At 48.8% G+C, this 21,860-nt stretch overlaps 1 protein-coding gene across 1 annotated transcript in view; it reads right to left on the bottom strand.

Moving 5' to 3' along the window:
• The window catches only part of LOC119966162 (histone deacetylase 9-like), a 1,160,486-nt gene extending 1,156,487 nt beyond the window's left edge, over window positions 1-3,999 (bottom strand). Inside the window, exon 1 of the mRNA XM_038797463.1 lies at window positions 3,835-3,999. The gene's annotated coding sequence lies outside the window, so the exon portion shown is untranslated. The remainder of the gene's footprint in view (window positions 1-3,834) is intronic.
• Between the last annotated feature and the right edge of the window lie 17,861 nt (window positions 4,000-21,860).

Below are 21,860 nucleotides of genomic sequence, written 5' to 3' on the forward strand. Positions count from 1 at the left end.
TGTTATCCACAGGAAAGGCAGTGGGGCAGTTGAGGAAGACGAGGGGGGACATTTGAGTATGGGGAGAAGGCCAGCAGGATGCTAGCACACCATCTGAGGAAGAGGGAGGTGGCAAGGGAGATAGGAAGAGTGAAGGACAGAGGGGGGAACACAGTCTTGGACCCAGCGGGGGTGAACGGGGTGTTCAAGGTGTTTTATAGTCGGCTGTATGAGTCGGAACCCTCAGCTGGGGTGGAGGGGATGAGGCAGATCTTGTAAAGTTTGGAGTTTCAGAAGGTGGATGAAGGGTCATTGGAGGGGTTGGAAGCCCCTATCGGGATTATAGGAGTAGGAGAGGGATTGGAGTCCATGCAGTCAGGCAAAGCCCCGGGACCGGATGGCTGCCCTGTGGAATTTTACACAAAGTTTTCTAGGATGCTGCGTCCGCTGCTGGTGAGAGCATTTCATGAGGCTAGGGAACGAGGTGTCCTTCCCCAAACAATGTCACAGGCTTCCATCTCATTGATCCTGAAGCGGGGAAAGGACCCAGAGCAGTGTGGGTCATACAGGCCAATCTCCCGACTGAATGTCAATGCCAAATTGCTGGCCAAAATTTTGGCCTCAAGGATAGAAGACCGTGTGCCGGGGGTGATAGGGGAAGACCAGCCGGGGTTTGTTAAAGGCAGGCAGCTAACAGCCAATGTTAGAAGGCTCCTAAATGTGATCATGATGGGCTCCGAGGAGAGGGAGGCGGAGGTAGTGGTCACCATGGACACGGAATAGGCCTTCGACCGGGTGGAATGGAATTATTTGTGGGAGGTACAGGGACGGTTTAGGGTTTTTTGACTGGGTTTGGTTGCTGTACCAAGCATCAGTGGCGAGTGTGAAGACGAACTGGGTGAGTTCAGACTACTTTAGACTGCACCGGGGGACAAGGCAACGATTCTCGGGGTACAAATTGAATATGAGTAAAAGTGAAGTTTTTGTGATCCAAGCGAGGGGGCAGGAGAGGAGACTGGGGGAGCTGCCGTTTAAAGTGGTGGGAGGGAGTTTTCGTTCCTTGAGAATTCAGCTGGCATGGGGATGGGAGCAGTTACATAAATTAAACTTAACCAAGTTAGTTGAACAAATGAAGGAGGACTTTCGGAGGTGGGACATCCTCCTGCTGTCACTGGCGGGGAGGGTACAGACCGTAAAAATGACGGTTCTCCCGAGATTTCTGTTTGCTTCCCAGTGCTTCCTTATTTTTATTCCAAAGGCCTTTTTTAAGCGAGTGAATAGGGTAATCTCTGGTTTTGTGTGGGCGGGTAAAACCCCGCGAATAAAGAAAGTGCTGTTAGAGCAGAGCCGAGCAGGGAGTGGGCTGGCACTGTTGAACATTAGGAACTATTACTGGGCGGCAAATATAGGCATGATTAGGAAGTGGGCAATGGGGGAAGGGTGCGTATGGGAGCGGGTAGAGGCGGCCTCGTGTAAAGGCACAAGTTTGGGGACATTGGGGACTCTGCTGTTCTCACCGGCCCAATACTCCACATGCCCAATGGTAGTGGCGGTTCTGAAAGTTTGCGGCAGTGGCGGAAGCATATGGGAGTGGAGGGAGCGTCAGTGTGGGCTCCAATTTGTGGCAACCATCGGTTTGTCCAGGGGAGGCTGGATAGGGGTTTTCGGAGGTGGCAGAGGGCAGGGATCGAGAGTCTGGGGGATCTATTTATTGATGGGAGCTTTCCACGTTTGGATGATTTGGAGGAGGAGTTTTAATTGCCGGGAGGGAATAGGTTTCAATATCTGCAGATAAGGGATTTTGTGCGAAGGCAGGTTTCGGCCTTTCTGCTTCTACCTCCACAGGGGATACAGGACAAGGTGGTTTCTAAAAGGGGGGGGTGGGGGAGGGGAAGGTTTCATAAATCTATAAAGAAGTTATGGAGTGGGAGGAAACCCATATAGGTGAGTTTAAGCAGAAATGAGAAGATGAGCTGGGAGGGCGGTAGAGGCGGGTCTGTGGGAGGATGCTCTGAGCAGTGTCAACGAGTCCTCATTTTGTGCCAGGCTCAGCCTGATATAATTCAAGGTGGTTCACCAGGCACACATGACAGTGGCCCAGATGAGCAAGTTCTTTGGAGTGGAAGACAGGTGTGTGAGGTGCGTGGGAGGGTCCGCAAACCATGTCCACATGTTTTGGGCATGCCCAAAGCTTAAGGGATATTGGCAGGGATTTGCGGATGTCATGTCCACGGTGCTAAAGAGGAGGGTGGCACCGAGTTCAGGAGGGGCGATTTTTGGAATGTCGGGAGATCCAGGATTCCAGGGGGCGAGAGAGGCTGACGTTTTGGCCTTTGCCTCCTTGGTAGCCTGGAGATGGATATTGCTAGTGTGGAGGGACTTGAAGCCCCCAAAATCAGGGGTTTGGGTTAGCCACACGGCTGGGTTTCTTAGGCTTGATTAAATTAAGTTCGCCCTGAGAGGATCAACGTTAGGGTTCGTTCGGAGGTGGCAGCCATTTATCGACTTCTTCAGAGAAAACAAAACTGTCAGCAGATTCAATAAGAGGGGGTAAGGGGGGTAGGGGGGAGTTAGGCTATTTTGTGTTTAGAGAAGGTGGGAACAGTGGGAGATGGAGGGATGGGTTACACACTGAACTATGTTTACATTTGTATCGTTTATTGTTATAAATTGCCTTCATAAATTGTTTTTAAAGAAAATAAAAATAAAAAAAATACTACAACCCATCCAGTCAGGAGATAGAAGTGTATTTTACAATACATTGCATTTCACAGTTTAAATCGGTTCTGGGTAGGTTGGTGATTCGGTGCATATGGCGCCTTTGAGTTTAATAATCAAATAGTTCTCATTCAAATATAACGAGATGCCCTCCGAGTATGACATACGCCTTTTAATCCCAGTAGCATCAGTAATCACACCCTTTCCATCATCCCTTCATGTATGATGTTAGTTTGGTAAACAAGCCGAATTGGTCAAGCACTGGGGGAATCAGCACGTTATTCCAAAGCGAGTGACTGGTTTCCAAAGATGACATTTAGAAAATATTGCGCATCAGAATTCTTAAAATGCACACCCACAGGTGTATGTCAGCCAAGTGTATATGGGTGTTTCCTAACTCTAACGTGATATCTATAAAAGTGTAGATTAAGTTCTTACCCAATCTAAATTGAGCTCGCGATCTATCGTTTGTCCCGCAAAGTGGCATTTTTCGCCATGAGTCAGTAAATCACAGCATAGAACGATATGTGATAATTTGTAGAACCAGTTACAAAAATGACCAGCAGGCGTAACAAAAAGCGCATTTACATCAAATAAACTATTTGTTTATTCGTCACAATACCGCATATGAAATATGGATGCAGGTTCCAGCTGTGGAGGATGAAATGCCCACCTGTATGAAACTGACACGATACCAACTCATCGCGCACCAAATAGCGCAAACGAAAAACCGAGTTAAACGAAGGTTACTGGGGCGAGGACTGATTATTATTCCCTCAGCATATTGCACTCAAGTGTTCGCCAACTCGCCTGAATTACATTGTTTTTGATTTGAGTGTACCACTCAATCTATTTCACTGACATAGCTACAACTTGCATTTGTGATGATCAGTGAATCTGCAATAATGTGTGTGTGTGTTGCATTGATATAAAGCGCAGTCTGTCAGTGGAAACGCTCCTTGGTGTTGCTGAAGACCTAGTTTGCTGGGAAGTATTACAATTTATATTCTCACTTTTGCGATAGTGTTTGAAATATTTCGCCTTCTACCACTCCCAACTCTTGATCGAAGGCGATCTTTTAACCGGAGGGTCACAATATCGTTACAGGATTAGATGGAGATCGGAGCCAGGACTGACCTTTCTTTTTTGGCAGCGATTTAAACCCCCGTCTGTCAAAGATCGCCCAGTTGAGTGAGAGGTTGAGCTGAGCTGCGATCCAGTCTAACCCGCCATGTTCCTCGGGTGCAGGATGAGGAAGGGAGACGGTTAATGTTTAGAAAACCCAGTCTGCCACCGAGATGTGATCCGAGCTCGCACTAGTGGCAGCACACGGCTTGAGCTTTCTAAAAATAGCAATCCAATAATCTGAGGAGTCTAACAAACACAAAGCATGTTCATACCACATTCAGGCAGCGAAATGGAACATCAAGAGGGAGAAAGAGTTTTTCCAGCGTTCGTGATGGTCAATGTTTAAGCACAGAAAGAAAATAGAGGAAATGTAACTCTACAGATGACATTTACACAAAGATAGTTAAAACATATCCACACCGCGTCCATATACAGAGTTACACAGCCACGTCTGCAATCTTGTTATTAAAATAGCTATTTATTTTATATTTATTCAGATCTTCCTAATTAGGCATCAGATTCCATTCCTGGGTTACAACCAGATCTGCCTCAGTAGCAGAGGGACAGGCGCCGTGGTAGCAGAAACCATTCATATCCCAAATATTTGAAACTGCACAAGGATTAGGAAAACGGTGCAGAATTAGGCCGGCGATGTTTCTAATTCAATTCCTTTATTCACTTCATTTCTGAATATTCTGCATTCAGGCGATATCTTGCTGCTGCCATGCGTTCGAAATCAGGAAAATACAAAAGGAAAACGCCGGGAAAAAAATATAATATTTTTGATCAAAGGGCACTTCCGCTTGAAAAATATATCACAAGCGATAAAAACACATCTTTTTTCTATATTTCGATTTTTTTTTTTCAGTTCAAGTGAAGTCCAGTTAGTGAGCAAATGAAAAATAACCTTTTTTAATTATTCTATTAACCTTCCTTGGGAAGTGCATCACTTTTTTTTTCAGCACCTCATGGATCACAATTGGGTACATAGATTTTATACCCCTAAAAACACGTTTATTAGAAGCTACCAGCTTTGGGGGAGGTTACATGAAGGAAAGCGTTTGCCTGTCAGTCTATTGGGAAGCCTTTATCCCGCGGTTGAGGTGAGTTTTCACGGGATGTTAAGAGACCATGAGGTAAAGGATCATTGCTTTCCAATTTGGCGGCAACAGATCGAAATTCCTTGGTGATTGTTTGACTCTGTCCCGGAACCAGGTGCACATGACGTGGTCTTTCAGGGTGAGGTTAGAGATAAATCGCACTCACGGTGGACCCATTGCTTGTTGGAAGGAGAGAATCACCTGAAGCACAGCAGCAGACAAGATTAAAGATACTTGCGCGGCAATGCATTCCCCAACAACCCCACACAACACGAACGGTTAATTCTTCATTTTACTCTTACATGGCGGGGATTTCGTCTGATATAAATAACGGCCAAGAATTTACCACTGATATTCCTTTCAGATTGAAAATGGCCTGGCGGTTTATTTAGCGATGGGAATGAGAGTACCCACTCCTTCACAATACAATATGAGATAGAACTGCATCACACAGGATTCTTTCCCATTTCACTGAAGGGATGTGGCCGCCGCCCGTCCATAATTGCCCGTGAGGTGATGCTGAGCCGCCTTTCTGAACCGTTGCAGTCCTTGAGGTGTTGGTGCACCCACAGTTCTGTGAGGGAGGGGATTTCAGGATTTTAATCCAGCTACAGCGAAGGAACAGGATATATTTCTGGAAAGTCTCGAGCAAGTGACCACTCTGAAGCTAGGTCTGCGGAAAATGTTGGTTGGGTATTTATATCCCAGCATTCTGAGGAACAGAGGGGTTGGTCCCTCCCCCTCCTCTGGGGAGATGGTACTCAGGGGAGGATCAGGGACTCTGATGTTGCAGATCCCTGGGCCTCCTGTAAGGATATAACATCCCCCCCCCCCCCCCCCAAACCACCACCCAGTCCGATACGTTGTCTATGTCGATGGAAGGGGGGAAATCCTTTCCGCCCTTCGCCAAAGGCTGATTATTCGCCACCCGCCGTTTCAGGCTCAGAGAGGTGTAATGGATCGGGGAGCATTGCTTCCTGGTCAAACATCTGAGAGGTTCCACTGTCGTTTGTTCGGTGGTTACCCCTTGACCTGCATCGATGTCCATTGGTGTAAACTCCATGTCTAACTCCTGCTCGATCCCTGCATTTCTAGGTCACAGGGTGCAGCCACCTCGCTGGGTACCACCGGCAACCGCTCCGATGCAGGGCCGGTGCTAGGAATTGCGGGCCCAATTAGAAAAGTGATGGCGGGCCCCTACTCTACAAAAGTAAAAATTTATGTATGTTTATAATTCGTGTAGTATGCTCGTCTTTAACCAAAAAAAAACATTAAATGCTTGATATACTAAAATTTTGAAACTTACTTACCTGGGCGGAAGGATTTGGCAGCGCAGGGCTGAAGGATTTGTCGATGGTAATGCGGTGCATTCCCCAAAAGTAAAAACTACCCTATAGTTCCTCTTAGAATACAGAAAAGGCTTCAAACGGTAACTCTGTCGCCGCTGGCGCGGGGCCCCCTTAAGGTGCGGGGCCCAATTTGATGAAATTGGTCAAATAGGCTTAAAATCGGCCCTGCTCCGATGGGAGGGGCACCACTGGGCTCGGGATTGGTGGTCGGTCCTCGGATACCCCTTCCACCCAGCTTCTCTGGAGATGGTCCGCATGCCTATTTGAGACCTTCCCTTACGCCCATACCGTGTACGAGACCATCTTGGAGTGTTTTGTGACCGTTCCCAGGATGAATAATGCCCTGTCAATAAAATTCCGCTTGTAAACGGAGTTGCAAGCGGCAAATTCTCTCACAGGATTGGCTTGCTTCGGTCCATTCCTGCTGGACATGGATCCTATTCCCGATGGTCTGGCAAAACAAGGCTCAACCATGCACGCAGGCAATGACACATTAAAAGCTCTGTGGGTGCCACCCTGGTGGTAGCGGGCGATGTGGTCCTACAGTAGAACAGAAAATGGGCGAGGCGGGCTTTTGGTCAGCCCATGGTCCTTCTTTTCATCCCAAGTTTGATTGTATGGCACATGCAGGGTGCACGCATGACAGACCCTATCTTGCTTCAAAAAATTGGCAAAATCCGAACTAGTAAACACGGTGCCATTGTCTGACACGAGGACCTCCGGGAGTCCATGAACGCTAAAGGTGTGCCGGAGCCGTTCAGTGGTGGCAGGCGATGTAGTCGTTATCATCCGGTGTACATCCATCCAATTAAAGTGCGCATCTATGATCAGTAAGTACATTGCCCTCTGGAAAGACCCTGCAAAATCCACATGGAGGCAGGACAATGGGCATTCCCATGGGTGAAGAGGAGCTTCCAGTGGAGCTTCTGGTGTTCCTGGCACCGGGTACACTGTTTCATTAACTTCTCAATCTCTGTGTCAATGCCAGGCCACCACACGTTACTCCAGGCAAAATTTTAATTTGGGGAAATCCTGGGTATCCACTGTGGAGATCCCGCAAAATTACCCCCTGACCATGTTTGGGGATGACTACCTGGGAATCCCACAGGATTATGCCGTCCACCACGGTTGTGGTAAAAGCCCTCAGGTCCTCCAGGAGACCACTGTGTTGGGCCCTGTACAGCATGATGTGGCAGACCCTGGTCAGCAGTGGGTCCACCTGTGTTCAAGCCTTTATTGGGCTGCCGTCACTGGTAATGAGTCCATAAAATGCAAGGTTGTGACTACTTCGTCTGATGCCACTGGCGTTGATGCACTGATGGGCAGTGGGAGGCAGCTGGGAGCGTTCACACGGGGAATCTTTGTCCCTGCACGATGTTCCAAAATATAGAAACAAAGGCCACAAGAGGGTCATCGTCCATTTGGGGTGTCAAGGTGGCCCTGATTCCATAGGGCGAGGCATCACATGTGAGCGACGAGAGTTTCGAAGTAAGTCAGCAAGTGGAAGTACGACAGTCACCGCTTTTCTTTGTCGATCACTCTCTGCTGCGGTGGGTCCCAAATCCTCTGCTGGCCCTTCTCTAACAACATGTGCAGCAGGACCAAGATCATCAGCAAGTTCAGGATGAACTTCCCGTAATAGTTGGCTAAGCCCAAAAACGAATAAAGTTCCATGGGATTCTTTGGTATGGATGTCTGCCGGGTGGCCTGTGCTTTATCTTCCACTGGGTGGAGTCCATTCCTGTCAACCCTGTAGCCTAAATAGATCACTTGCTTTGCGTTGCCCCTGGCATGCGCCCCCAATGATGGGAGTCCGGAAATTCCGCACGGGTGAGGGGCGCTCTGCACCCTGCTGGGTGACCGAGGTTCAGAGAGGCCATCCCTGGGAGTTCCTGGACCTGCGTTCTGCACCCTCCCAGGACAATGCTATCTTGGTCACTTTTTTTCAGGTCCAGATCAGTTTCACTCACTAAACATCTTGGGTTGCCCCATCTCTGATCCCAAAAACCAACCGGTCTCGAAGCTCCTCTGATAACGCTGGCCCAAATTCGCAGAACTTGCCGAGTTTGCACAACCAGCCCAGGAATTCCGTAATAGGTTCGTCCTGGTGTTGAGAAGCCGTGTGGAAACAAAAAGAGCGAACGATAGTCGAATGGTTGTGACCAGCATAACAAGGTCTGCAAACTAGCTACTGTCAGACGAGTAGGGAAAGTTAAAATTTTGATAATGCTGCATTGCAAGCCATGGAGAATCACCGCCTGTCGCCCCGACTATGTTGTTCAGATGAAAAAAAAGTTAATTGTTCCATGTACCGGTTCCAATCCCCAGTCTCAATATCAAACACCTCAAGCTTACCGATGAATGGCATGCCTGCCGCCTGAATGCAGGCCTCCTTAGGCCTAATCCAGATTGGCCCGTCCAGAGGAAATGTCAATTCCTGCAGCTCCACTTGACCCTCATCGCCAGTGTAAAGTCTCAGGCAAGCAGCCACCTGGAAGCGATGTCTGTAGAAAAGCTCCATTTTATTCTGGTTACTAGACACTCCTCCTACTCCCCGAAGGGTCTCCCACACCCAGCCCATACCTGGGCCAGGGATTTTATATCCCAGCAGCCCTAGGAACAGGAGGTTTGCCTCATCTCCTCATCAGGGTAGATCATATTCAGGTGAGACCATAGGGACTCTGCAGAACCCCAGGCCTCCTGATGGGTTAGAACAATTTCCAAGTCAGGATGATGTGTGACTTGGCCAGGTATTCACAGACCTACTGTCAATGTTCCTCTTGGCAGTTGAAGATATCAGAGGGTCTTGTAGTTCAGTTGGCTAGCATGTAATGCTGAATGATGACATGGGTTTAATCCCTGTGTTGACTGTGGTAGTTAATGGAGGTTCGCCTCTTCCACCCTTATGAAGTCGTGCCCCTCAAACCATACATTACCAATTGTCGGTCATTTGCTAATTGACACTTGTTTGCAATGGCTAATAACCTAACAATTGGAGGTTTGGAAGGTGCATTGGTGGTGGAGGGAGTAATGTTTGTGCATGGGGTGCTATTCAAGTGGGCTACCTTTTCTTGGATGGTGTCGAGCTTGAGTGTTGTTGGACAGCATGGCTAGTCCAGTTCAGTTTCTAATCAATGTTAACTACCAGAGTATTGATGTTGGGACAGTCAGCAATGATAAAATGCTGTTGAGTGTCAAGGGAGATGAGATGGTTGGATTCTCTTTTGTTAGAGATGGTCGTTTCCTGCCATTTGTATGGTATAAATGTCTATCGGAAGCTTAGACTTTCTCCGATTGCACTGAAAGACCATTATTGTGTGATCAGGTACACTTGCTGTGGCTTCAGTAAATAGAAGTCTGACATTTTAAACATTAAAAATTATATAATATTTTGTACAGTGAAACTGCACATGGGATATGATATTTTAGACATGGCCATATTTGATGGCTTTCAAAATTGAAATGGAACTAAATTTTGTTGTAGACTTTCGTTCTGATCACAACCATTCTTGTGCAACACCACCCCCAAGTGGAGTTTTCAACACCACCCTGAAAAATAGAGCATTTTTAAAAATCAATTCAGTTCCTAAATTAAGCACCATTTCATATGTTTACCATATACATGTTTATATATAGGAATTTACCAGACAAATATTGTACAAACATAGTAATAACATAGCAGCTCTATTAAAACCAAAAAAGGGAACATTTAAAAACTGTAAGAAGGATGTTCAATAAAAACAGAAAGTGCTGGAAATGTTAAGGCTGGAGAGTAGCAAATTGAATTTTTAAAATAAGCAGATCACAAAATAATTTAGTGCTTAACAAAGGTAGTAGGCAATTATTGGTGAAGGTGACATGAGAGAAAAATAGCAAAAACGTAAGACAAAAGTGACAATAGTTAAATGTGCAAAGCATTCGTAAATAAAGTAAATAGTACAGACACAAATAAATGGGATTTGGTCAATAGCCATTGCAGAGATATGAGGCGGGATTTTCCTCCCCCTCCACAATATGTTCTGCAGTGGCAGGAGACAGTTCGCCATTGGCCAGTGGTGGGATCTTCTGATCCCGTTGTTGTCAATCGTTTTTCCCATTCACTGCCACGGAACCAGTGGCGGCTGTTGGCTGGGTTGTAAGTTCCCCCCAGCGCAATCAATCAGAAAATCGTCGCACGTTGTTGCACAGTGGACAAGATTAGGAACTAGTCAATCCATTTCCCGACATCACATTCCAGACTTCTGAAAGTCAGGTCATTCACCTGGAATTATGATCTCCAGGATTCAAGGTGTCTTGTCAATCAAACACAGCTGTTTATACTGCCAAAGACCTTGCTTCAGTTTCGCCTCAGCATGGGAAGCAGCAGTTTGGTCTATCTGGTCAGAGGTAACAGCAGAAGCATTGGAAGAGTGATAGTGGTGAGGAAACAAATGTTGTCACCCCAGGAGAGGACAGTAGGCTCAGGTGCATAGTACCATAATCTGCTGGAGCACCCTTACTGGACTATTGTAAAACCTGCAGTCCCCTTTAAGCACTGGTAACTGTCGTCATGATGGCAGCAGTCTGAGCTTGCTTGACACCAAGCTGGGTCCTCATGGTAACATGCAGAGACCTCATGACCTCCATCTGAGCTTCTGCGGCAATACTCAGGCATCTGATTGTGCTGCATTCAGACATTGCCAATCAGGTGCACTATTACAGCTTTTCCTGCAAGTGGTACCATGGTGTTGGCTACCATTTCAATGTTGGAAGAATGAGCTCCAAGCTCTATATGAAAGCTTGGATGGAATTCTCCAGCTCATAGCGATTCACTTTCCTGCTGGCAGCATACCCCTGCCTGTGGGTTTCCCAGCGGCATGGGGTGGTCAAAGTGGGAAATCCCATTGACAAACGGGAGTATAGAACACCGCTGCTAGCGATCAGCGCACCGCCGAGAAACACGGTTGGGAACCGGGGAATCCAGCACCTTTTCTCAAATTGGAGTCACTCTTCCATGCTCCTTGACAATGACAACAAGCCCATTTTCGGAAGGCTTGAAAATGTACCGAGTATTTATCTGTGCATGACCATGAGCCTTTTTTCTATACACCGTTCCCCTCAAGCCTTTATTTGAGCCCTCTGCACTGGAGCCCATCTGCAGTCTACTTATATGTTGGGTGACTCACTATGTGTGGATCCCACTGTTATACTCCTTTCAATGCCAACACATGAGCAGGCGTCAGATCAAGAAATGATGTTTCTTCAACAGAGGCCTGCCATTCTATTCACCCTTCATCATTAAGCTACACTGTATGGTCAGTCTTGGGTATCTGAATAGCATAATGCAGAAACGAAATACTGCAGTGACAGAAGGGGAATGAGTGGAAAGCAAGAAGTGCGTGGTCAGACCACCTGCAGCTTGTATTACATCCAGATTGCCAGATGAGGGTGACGTGAGGTTTGAGAGAATGCATAAGGCATCATCCTGGATGGTGTCAATGATACCGGTAGCAACTTCAGTGGTTGCTGTGTCAATACTTTGGACCACTGTCTCCAACAAGGAACTGAGGACAGGAAGTTGTGTCCGTTCTCTTTGGGTTATTTGCTGCTCCCTTCTAATGTGTGGTACCTTTATCACAAGAAAGAGGGAAGACTGTCAGTGATTGTGTTGCGATGTGTTTGGGTGAAATGTGGGTTATAGCTGGAAATAAGTGGAATCGGCAAGATCTGAGGCCTGCAGCTTTGGGAAGTGTCTGAGGGTGAGGCGAAACATCTGAATGTTAAGAATGAGTTTTGATTGGGAGAGATAGTTACAGATGAGTGATGGGGTATGGTTCATTTAATAGTGTGTGAGGTTACTGGCTACAACATGCTTAGGCCCAAACGCCTTGTACCTGTATTCATGGCTAGCTGCTCCAAATCTCTTCAAAGTGTACGTCAGGAGGGTCTCCTGAGTCAAAAGGAGTACTCTCCTCATTTGCAATTCCATTACTAAGATACAGCAGTGCTGTATCAGAGACCACGGGAGATCTCTCTGCCTTGTTGTTGCATTACTCCTCTTTCTTTCTTCTGAAAGTCCTGTATCAGCCAGAATTTCTTCCCTTTGGAGAGGTGCTGACTGACATATAGAAGTTCAAGCTACCTTTAACTTGTGCTAACTACATATGCACATGAACTACCTGCTGAGCATGCAGTCACTCCACAGTGAATTTAGCAATGGGACAACACGGTGGCACAGAGTTTAGCACTGCTGCCTCACAGCTCCAGGGATCGGGGTTCAATTCCGGCCTCGGGTGACTGTCTGTGTGGAATTTGCACTTTCTCCCCGTGTCTGTGTGGGTTTACTCCGGGTGTTCCGGTTTCCTCCCACAGTACAAAGACGTGCAGGCCAGGTGGATTGGCCATGCTAAATTGCCCCTTAGCGTCCAAAAGATTAGGTGGGGTTATAGGGGATAAGGTGGAGGCGTGGGCTAAGGCGGGTGCTGTTTCCAAGGGCCTGTTCGGACTCGATGGGCCGAATGACCTCCTTCTGCACTGTAAATTCTATGATTCTATGATTTAGCACTGGACTGCATGCTCCAAATCATGGATGTATAGCCATCACAAAGTTTGCATGCTGATGGGCTCACTTCAAAAGGAAAGGGGGTAATCAGGCATCATGACCCCCAAGCCCGCAAACAAACTTTACCCAATTTTTAACTCTTTCGTTTTTACGAAGGTTCCTCTGTAATCCTACGTAAATCTTATTGAATATCCTATGCTCTCATGTCTTGGCAACCCTCCTTCCTGTAATGGGTCGGAACTATATCTTCTCTGGATAGGTAAGCTGGTTTCAAAGCAAACTAAAATAGTTGAATATGTAATTGTTCAAATGGGTGGGGATGGCAGCCACAAAAGAACAGACACAGTTTCTAGTATATCATGTTTACATTTTGATCAGTCTTGGTGTCTTGAGTTAATTATTTCTTCAAGGATTATTCTGTCTCACTAGTGAAGGATTTTGGTGTGTTCTTTTTTAAATATTGTGTGCTGTTTTAAAAAACTACATTACTCATACCCTCATACCTCAGTTGAGAATTAATCTAGACTAAGAACTAAAGTCTTCAAAAAGAAGCTCAGGTACATGAAAATGGAAATCTGCATGGAAAATTGGCATTCAGCATGTTTTATATTTTAAATCCTACACACCTATCATTCCGAGCCTTGTCAAGTTCCACTGACTCTCCCTGTCCCAAGAAGTTTTCGAACTTTATCTTTGTTCTAAATTCCTTCACCTTTTTCCAGCAACCTTTTTTGGCAATACATTCCAGTCTCCTGTTCAAAGATAAGCTTGCATTCTCGTTACAAATGATTAGATCTTCCAGACTCCAGGTCATTGGAGACAGGACATATGGCCCAAGATACAAATTGGAACCCTATGGAGGTCCTGATGCTCAACGACATGGGAATTTCCTGGGAAGTTTGAACTTCTGATGGGCATTTCCCCTGCTCCCCAGGATGCTCCAGTAATATCTCTGACTCTCTGGAAGATGTCAGAGACTTCAGGCAGTTGTGTGGGACTTACCTGGTTAGTTACCCAGGAAATGATAGACAAACAAAATTTAGCCTAACTCCCGTGTAACTACAGAACTGACCCCACAAGCACTCACAGTGACACTCCCCAGAGTCCACCGTTGACCCCCAACTATCCCTCTGACGACCGCCTGACCCCCTCTGATTCCAACCCGACCTGACTACTCCCAGTTACCTAACTATTCCGAACCCTTGATAACTCCTTAACCTGACCTGACTAACCCCCCACCATACTTAATTATCCCCACCACCTACCTGACTACCTAAAACCTAACATGACTAACCCCGGACGTGATTACACCTCCTGGCCCGACCCACCACCACCTTACCCACCTGCCATCTCACCTACCTGCCACCCTACTCAACTGTCACCCTACCCACCTGCCATTCTACCCATATACCACCTCATCCATATGCAGCCCTATCAATATATCACTCTATCCACCTAACACCCTAAGCACAAGGCATCATATGCACTTACCTACTTACCTCACACACCTGCCTGAATTATCACCCTACCCATTTGCTCATTCATTTTTAAAAATTCATCTTCATGGGATGTGGGCATCGCTGGCAAAGCCAACATTTGTTGCCCATCCTTAATTGCCATTGAACTGAGTAGTTTGCTAAGCCATTGAGGAAGGCAGTGAAGAGTCAACCACATTGTTGTGGGTCTGGACCACATATAGGCCAGGCCTGGTGAGGACTGCAGGTTACCTTCCCTAAAGGACACTAGTGAACCAGATGGGTTTTTATGACAATTGATGAGTTTCCAGCTCATTATTACTGAGGCTCACTTTACATTCCAGATTTTCTTAAGTGATTTTAAATTCCAGCAGCTGTTTTAGTGTGATTTAAATCTATGTCCCCAAAGCCTTAGATTACTAGTCCAATGACACACTGGTACACTACTCCCTCCCCCACATAGCGGGAACATTGAGTTCCAACATGGCACCACTGGTGTCAAATTATCTTTGCATGCTCATTGACGTCATGATCTGCCTGCTCCACAATCTCCTGGCTGGCAGCCACTCACTGCACATGCTAATGCCCTCACTCAGTGCCCCAAATACAGTCACAATCAATCCAAACTGCATGCCCATTGTGCTTCTGCACCCTGCTAGATTTTCCACATTTCTGGGCCACTTGCAACCAAGATATTCAGTCTTCCATTACACACTTTGTGGACAAGACATACCTGGGCAACATTTCACTTTCTCGGGTAGATACCAGTGTTGAAGCTGTACTAAAGCAGCATGCTTGGAGTTGCAGCTAATCTTTGAGAATGCGACTTCAATACTATATCCAAATCACTGTCTGGATTCAGTGCATTCAGCTATTTCTTGACATCACATGTAATGAACTGTGCAGGCTATATGTCAACTGTGGTGCTGGGAACCTCAAGAGGAGGCAAAATGGATAATTCATGAAGCATTTCTAGTTGAAGCTAGATGTTCATGGGGCCTCCTCTCCCATTAGTTGTTTAATTAGCCAACACCATAATAATAATCTTTTATTGGTGTCACAAGTAGGCTTATATTAACACTGCAATGAAGTTACTGTGAAAATCCCCATGTCACCATCGGTGCCTGTTCAGGTACACTGAGGGAGAATTCAGAATGCCCAATTCACCTAACAAGCACGTCTTTCGAGACTTGTGGGAGGAAACCAGAGCAGCCGGAGGAAACCCACGTAGACACGGGGAGAACGTGCAGACTCCGCACAGACAGTGACGCAAGCCAGGAATCGAAACCAGGTCCCTGGTGCTGTGAAGCAACAGTGCTAACCATTGTGCTACCATGCCGTCCATTCATGACTGGACATGGCAGGAGTGCAGAGCTTAGATATGATCACATTGTCTTAGATCTCAATTTTATAATGAGCTTTAAGGCATGTTTTCTTTTACGTATATTGGCCACCATTCCATAATTCCCAGATAGGTCTTCCTTCTGGAACTCTCCATTGCTTAAAGATTGGGTACTGCTTAGTTGTGAGCCAGCAGTATCTAAGATGCATTTGGTCGGAGTTTACAATTAAATAACAGACACTATAATGCTGTGCCTTTTTATGATGACATTTTCAAGAGCAAAATGAACAAAAAACCCCAGCCTTTGCAGCTTTCCTTTTTTAGTTAGCTTGAGTTTCAACCCTGCTCAGAAGGTGACGTCAAGCTCAATAAATCCCCTCTTGACATGTTGATTCTGTCCTGGAAGAAGTTTTGTTTTTTTCTTGCAATTAGTTGAGTATATCGGGTAGGATTCTCCGTTTCAGCGACAATGGGCTGGATTCTCCAGTCGCCGATGCTGAAATCGTGTTCGCCGATCGGCTGGAGAATCAAAGTTGTTGACCAAATCGAGGGCGCCACTTTCGCGATGCTCCACTCGCTCCAAAGCGGCCTACTCAGAGAGCACGCCACGCGACGTACCAGCAGCCTTAGGACATTGCCCGCACCTGACCTTCCGGGTTCCGAGTTCCCGACGGCATGATTCTCTTGACATGTGAGAGCACTTTTAAGAAATGGGTGTTTAAGAAATGTACCTTTAAGAAATGGGTGTTTATCAGTGATGTCAGAGTGTGGGTGGAGCTGGGCTGTCTGACAGCTTTTTACTTTCGTTTTAGGCTGTTTGCTGCAGGGTGTGCTTTAGTTTAGTTTTCAGTGTTGGAGCTGAAGCCAGACAGAGCAGCTGTACTGTTGATCTCTCTGCCATGAAAAGACGATCTCTTGATCATTTGGTGAATTCAGAATTATAAATGTTTTCAGCAGTGAATGTAAACCTGATGTGCTTCTGTTAAAAGGTGTTTCTTTTGTCTTCTGGATGTTGTTTGGGACGTTATTAAGAATACTTAGTGTTGTATTCTTTGGGGGTTGTATTTGAATTGATGGCTGCTAAGATGTTTACTGTATGTTTTAAAAAGGTTAACTTGAGTTCATAGAATAAACATTGTTTTGTTTTAAAAAATACTTTTCCATTTCTGCTGTGCCACACCTGGAGAATGGGCTGTGTGCTCCCCATACCACAATCTATTAAAAGTTGTGGGTCAGGTGAACTCCATGACACACTTTGGGATTCTCTAAACCCTGGCCCATAACACTCTCATAGTCTCACCTATCGAGAACTCGCCGTGGCAGCTGCGGACTCAGTCCAGCAGTTGGGGGAGGGCCGATCCGCGGACAGGAGGGGACTTCATCAGGGGCTGGGGGCACTGTGGGGGGTGGTCTGGGATGCAGGAGCTGGCCACAGGGGGGAACTATTTTGTGGGCCTGGTCCGTGAGCGGCCAGAGCCATGTAGCACAGCGCGGCTGCTGCACGCTGCCACCGTCCTTATGCACCGGCACGGATCCGGCAATTCTCTGGGCTGTATCGGCAGCTAGAGCCGGGTACTCTGCGCTGCCTTCCTGCTAGTCCCAAGCAAAATGGGGAATCGGTGGCCATTTTACATCATTCTTCTGGCATAGAACGCCACCGTTCCCACGCTGGCATGGGGACATAGCCCCAGATTCGGAGAATCCAGCCCAAAGTGTTGAAGCCAGGACTGACTCGATGGGCTCCTACAACAACTAAATTGGCGATGGTCCTGGAGCACTTCATATTCCGTTAATGGGCTCACACCGTGTGCCACGTGGAACTTGAGTGATTCCAATGAAAAACGGTGTCCGACTCGCCGGGGCCAGGATTGCCACTCGAGAGGCTGACAAGCGGCAGCCGCATGTAAGCACTCCACTCGCCACACATACTTATCCCAGCCAAGAAAACAGCTTCACAAAGTGCAGCACTCCGGCTCATGAGCACAGAGCTCGAAACTCTGTTGGACGTCTTGGAGGAGAGGCGGACCATACAGTTTCCCAGGTTGGGAAGGAGATTGCCACCCACTGCCGTGCACAGGGCTTGGGCACAGGTGGCAGAGTTTGTGAGTGCCAGGACCCCCAGGAGAAGGCGGCGCATAACCACAGAGGAAAGACCAGAGGGGGACCACTGGACCTGCGGCACCTCATTGTCAAGGAGCAGCGGGCACTTGAGCTGGTCAGTGGGCCTGGAGAGAGGGCAGTCGCCCAGGCGGCGGTCAGCATCGGGGGAACCAACTGAGCCCCATTCAGTTGCGATGCCCCTATGGCACATGTAGCACAAGCCCCTCACCACCACCACACCACCCACACACCACCCCCACATAATCCCCACATCACCTCCACATCACCCCCACACCACCCCACCTCCCCACACCACCCACTTCCTCACACCACGCACCACTCCAAGCCACGATCCAATCATGCCTCATGTCTTGTATCTTACAGGATCACCTGCAGTTGAGGCGCACCCTTCTGGTGTCCCCCACCCCCGACCCCAACCCCAAGCAGTTTCCAGCGATGAGGCGACAACAGAGAGGAGAACCCAAAACGCCAGCCCGAGATACCCCAGAGCACCAGTCCGGGAATGACACTGACTTTCCATCACAGCTGTCTCCAACACCCTCCAGCGACACTCACCTCAGTTGTGCATGTTAGTGAAGAGGCTCCAGGGGCACTATCTGGTGTGCACCACACAAAGTGCAGTGGTACATCAGGTGAAGGTAGGAAATTGAGGGGACGGACAGTCTGAGGGCAGCCCGACGTCAGGGACTAGCTGCCATCCAGACTGGTCTCACGCTTCTGGAAAGGGTGGTCCAATCAATAATGGAGATGCAAACACAGAGCCAGAGACTACATGAGGGGGCTGTCAGCAACCATCCAGCACCTGCAGGTGCAGTTGGAGGAGTCCAGCCACCTGCAAGGGCAGGAGGTTGTGCCAATCATGTGCACCACCCATGCCAACAACGCATGGAGGCCATCTACAGTGCAGGCCTTGAGGGCAAGGGTAGCAGCCATGGGTCAGGATGTCCAAGGCCTGAGTGATGTGGTACAGTACCAGAGGGAGGTAGCCCAATCCTTGTGCTCCATGGCCATGAGCATGGAGACCCTGGTCGAGACAAAAGCAGGCCTCCAGGACTGGTGCATCAGGTGGTGGGAGAGCCCCAGGAGTTTGCTCCGGTCCTACTCCCATCCCAATGGATAGCCCTGGGACCATCAGGTACCCGAAGAGAACAGAAGGTGATGGGGCCCTTGCCGATGACTCCTGAACGGGAGGTGCTGGAACACCACAGAGCATTGGACTCCCCCCCCCCCCCCCCCCGGCCCTCCCCCCTCCCTGGTGCATCCGATAGGCAGCGGGCAGAACAGGGTGGCACCACACCATCTAGGACACTCAAACGACTGCGCAGACGCTCCAGAGGACAGCCGCCAAAGGGGACCCATGTCACAGAACAGGTATCACAGCAGGCCGCCTCCACCCCTGATGTACTGCCTGGGTGTGGGATGGGATTTTTGTGCCATCAGCCACGCTCCCTAATCAGTGAACCTGTAGGTGAGTAGAGCATCCTGCACACGCCGGCCCTGGCACAGGCGCTGTACAGCCTCCTGTGCCTGCCCGGATCCCATGCCCTCCTCATCTCGATCATCCTTCACATCATTCTGGTCGTACAAGGCCTGGCATTCATGCCCTTCCTCCAGTACGTCACCCCTCTGCTGTGCGATGTTTTGGAAAATGCATCAGGTCACCATGATGTGGGAGACTCTCCTAGCGCTATACCGGAGAGCCCATTCAGAGTGGTCCAGGCATCTGAGCCGTATCTTACGGATGTCAATGCAATATTCGATCGCGCCCCTGGTCGCTGCATGGGCATCATTGTAGTGGGTCTCCGCGTTGGTCTGTGGCCTCCGGATAGGCGTCATCAGCCACGACCACAGCAGATAACCCCTGTCACCCAGGATCCGACCCCTCAGCCGGGGATGCGCCTCAAAGGTGACAGGAACCATCGAGTGTGTCAGGGTGAATGCATCGTGCACACGGCTCAGGTATCAGGCGCAGATGTGCATGATGCACAGCTCATGGTCACATGTCCGCTGCACATTCATCGAGTGGAACCACTTTCGGTTTCTGAAGACCAGCCCATCATGGACTGGTGCCTGCTGGGGGACATGCATCCCATTGATCACCCCCATTCTGGAGCACCCCGGTGATAGCCAAGCACCCTGCTGCCCGGGCATCCTGGTGGGCTCGGTCCACAGTGAATTTGATAAATTGTGCCAACCGGGCATACAGGGCCTCCGTGATAGCATGGAGGCACCTGTGCACTGAGGTCTGTGAGATTCCACACAGGTCCCTACTCGGCGTCTGGAAGAAGTCCGTGGTGTAAATGTTCAGGGCAACCGTCACCTTGATGGCCACTTGGAGTGCATATCCTCCCATGACATGATCCTGCAGATGTCTCGCATGGTCCCCCTGCCCAGCCGGAGTCTTCAATGGCATGCCCGGTCCGGCAGGTCCTCGAATGACAGGCGCTGCCAGCACACATGAGGCCTGATGCGACGCCTCCTTCCCACCTACTCCTCGGCTTGTTGGCGGCTGGCTATCCATCCTCGCCTGGTGGCTCCTGTTCCTTTGGGGCAGGCTCCACCTCTTGCAAGGTTCTCCCCGAGCAGCTCCAGCTCAAACGCCTCCAGGGCTGCCGTGTCCAAGATGACGCCACCATTCCTTCTTGGATTCCGAAGCCCATTGTCTGCAGGGGTGAAAGGCAGACTTGTTGGCAAGGTGCGTACCCCTGTGCCCAGCCAGGTCCAATGGGCTACACAGTGGTCCTAGACTGCACTGTAGCCCCTGGCCCCACGTGTGTCACTTCCCCCCCACCTCAACTCGACACCGACCCCCGGCCATTCCCACTGACACTCTACCCTCCACACCACGCCCCTGGCCCCATCATTGCCTGGCACCCCGTGAATCTCTGATTCCGGCACCATTCTTGTTGGCAGGGTTCCTGGCGGCTGGCCCTTCCCATGCCAGAAATACTCTCTGCAGCCCCCCACTGGCGCTTTCCTGTCGGGGCTACTGTGAGCATCCCCCTTGGGTGGGCCACATGATGCCCCGCTGGCAGGTGGCATCCAGTTGTGGAGGACGACAGGTTGGTGGGGCAGTGGAACCCATTCGGCCAGTATAACTTGATGCAACCATGGGCCATGGGCCATGGTGGGTGCACAAAAGGATTGAGATCAGGCCTGGAGAACCCGGTCCCGGGGGGGTCACCCCGACCCCACAGCCAATTTCCCTGGCCCTGGAAGCTGCCAGTCACCCCTGACCAGCCATGCCAGCGACCAGCAGCCTGTGGTCGCGCCTCTGGGAACATGACCTACCTCCTTTCTCTCCCTCAGCAGCCATGCAGTCTGTTTCCAGATTTTTAAAACCACAAATAAACTTCGCCATCAGTAATTCCTCCCAGCAGAGGCGGAGCATCGCAGAGGCCCTTGAGAATATTCTGTCGGCCCCGTTAATGGTATGCTAACGCTGTTTATTGTGATGTTGAATGCATTGAAGCTGCTGTCAAGGCACCGGAGCATGGCATTCCTTCGGGCACCTGGCGCCAGCCAAGATTTTCGGCTCACGCACGATTCTCCGCCCAATCGTGTTTCACGATTCCGGCGTCGCTGGACAGAGAATCCCGCCCCTTTTACCTCTGTACAGTCAGTTTTGAACAACAGTGTCATGCCTGAATTCTTCAGTCTTGTCAATAATGGAACTTTGCATTTAAAATCCCACTTTCAGATTATCAGAAGCAAATTATTTCTCCAGTTGAGTTCCCTCAATGTTCTATATAATAAGGAAACAAATATTCTTATCAGATATTGGGAGCTCTTTCTAGATTGTAGAGCCTCGCTATGCTCGGTAGCATAGTGGTTAGTACTGCTTCACAGCTCCAGGGTCCCATGTTTGATTCCCGGCTTGGGTCTGTGAGGAGTCTGCACGTTCTCCCCGTGTGTGCATGGGTTTCCTCCGGGTGCTCCGGTTTCCTCCCACAGTCCAAAGATGTGCGGGTTAGGTGGATTGGCTATGCTAAATTTCCCTTAGTGTCCAAAATCGCCCTTAGTGTTGGGTGGGGTTACTGGGTTATGGGGATAGGGTGGAGGTGTGGGCTTGGGTAGGGTGCTCTTTCCAAGAGCCAGTGCAGACTT

Source organism: Scyliorhinus canicula, chromosome 5 (assembly GCF_902713615.1).
Source record: "Scyliorhinus canicula chromosome 5, sScyCan1.1, whole genome shotgun sequence".
Classification (NCBI taxonomy): domain Eukaryota; kingdom Metazoa; phylum Chordata; class Chondrichthyes; order Carcharhiniformes; family Scyliorhinidae; genus Scyliorhinus; species Scyliorhinus canicula.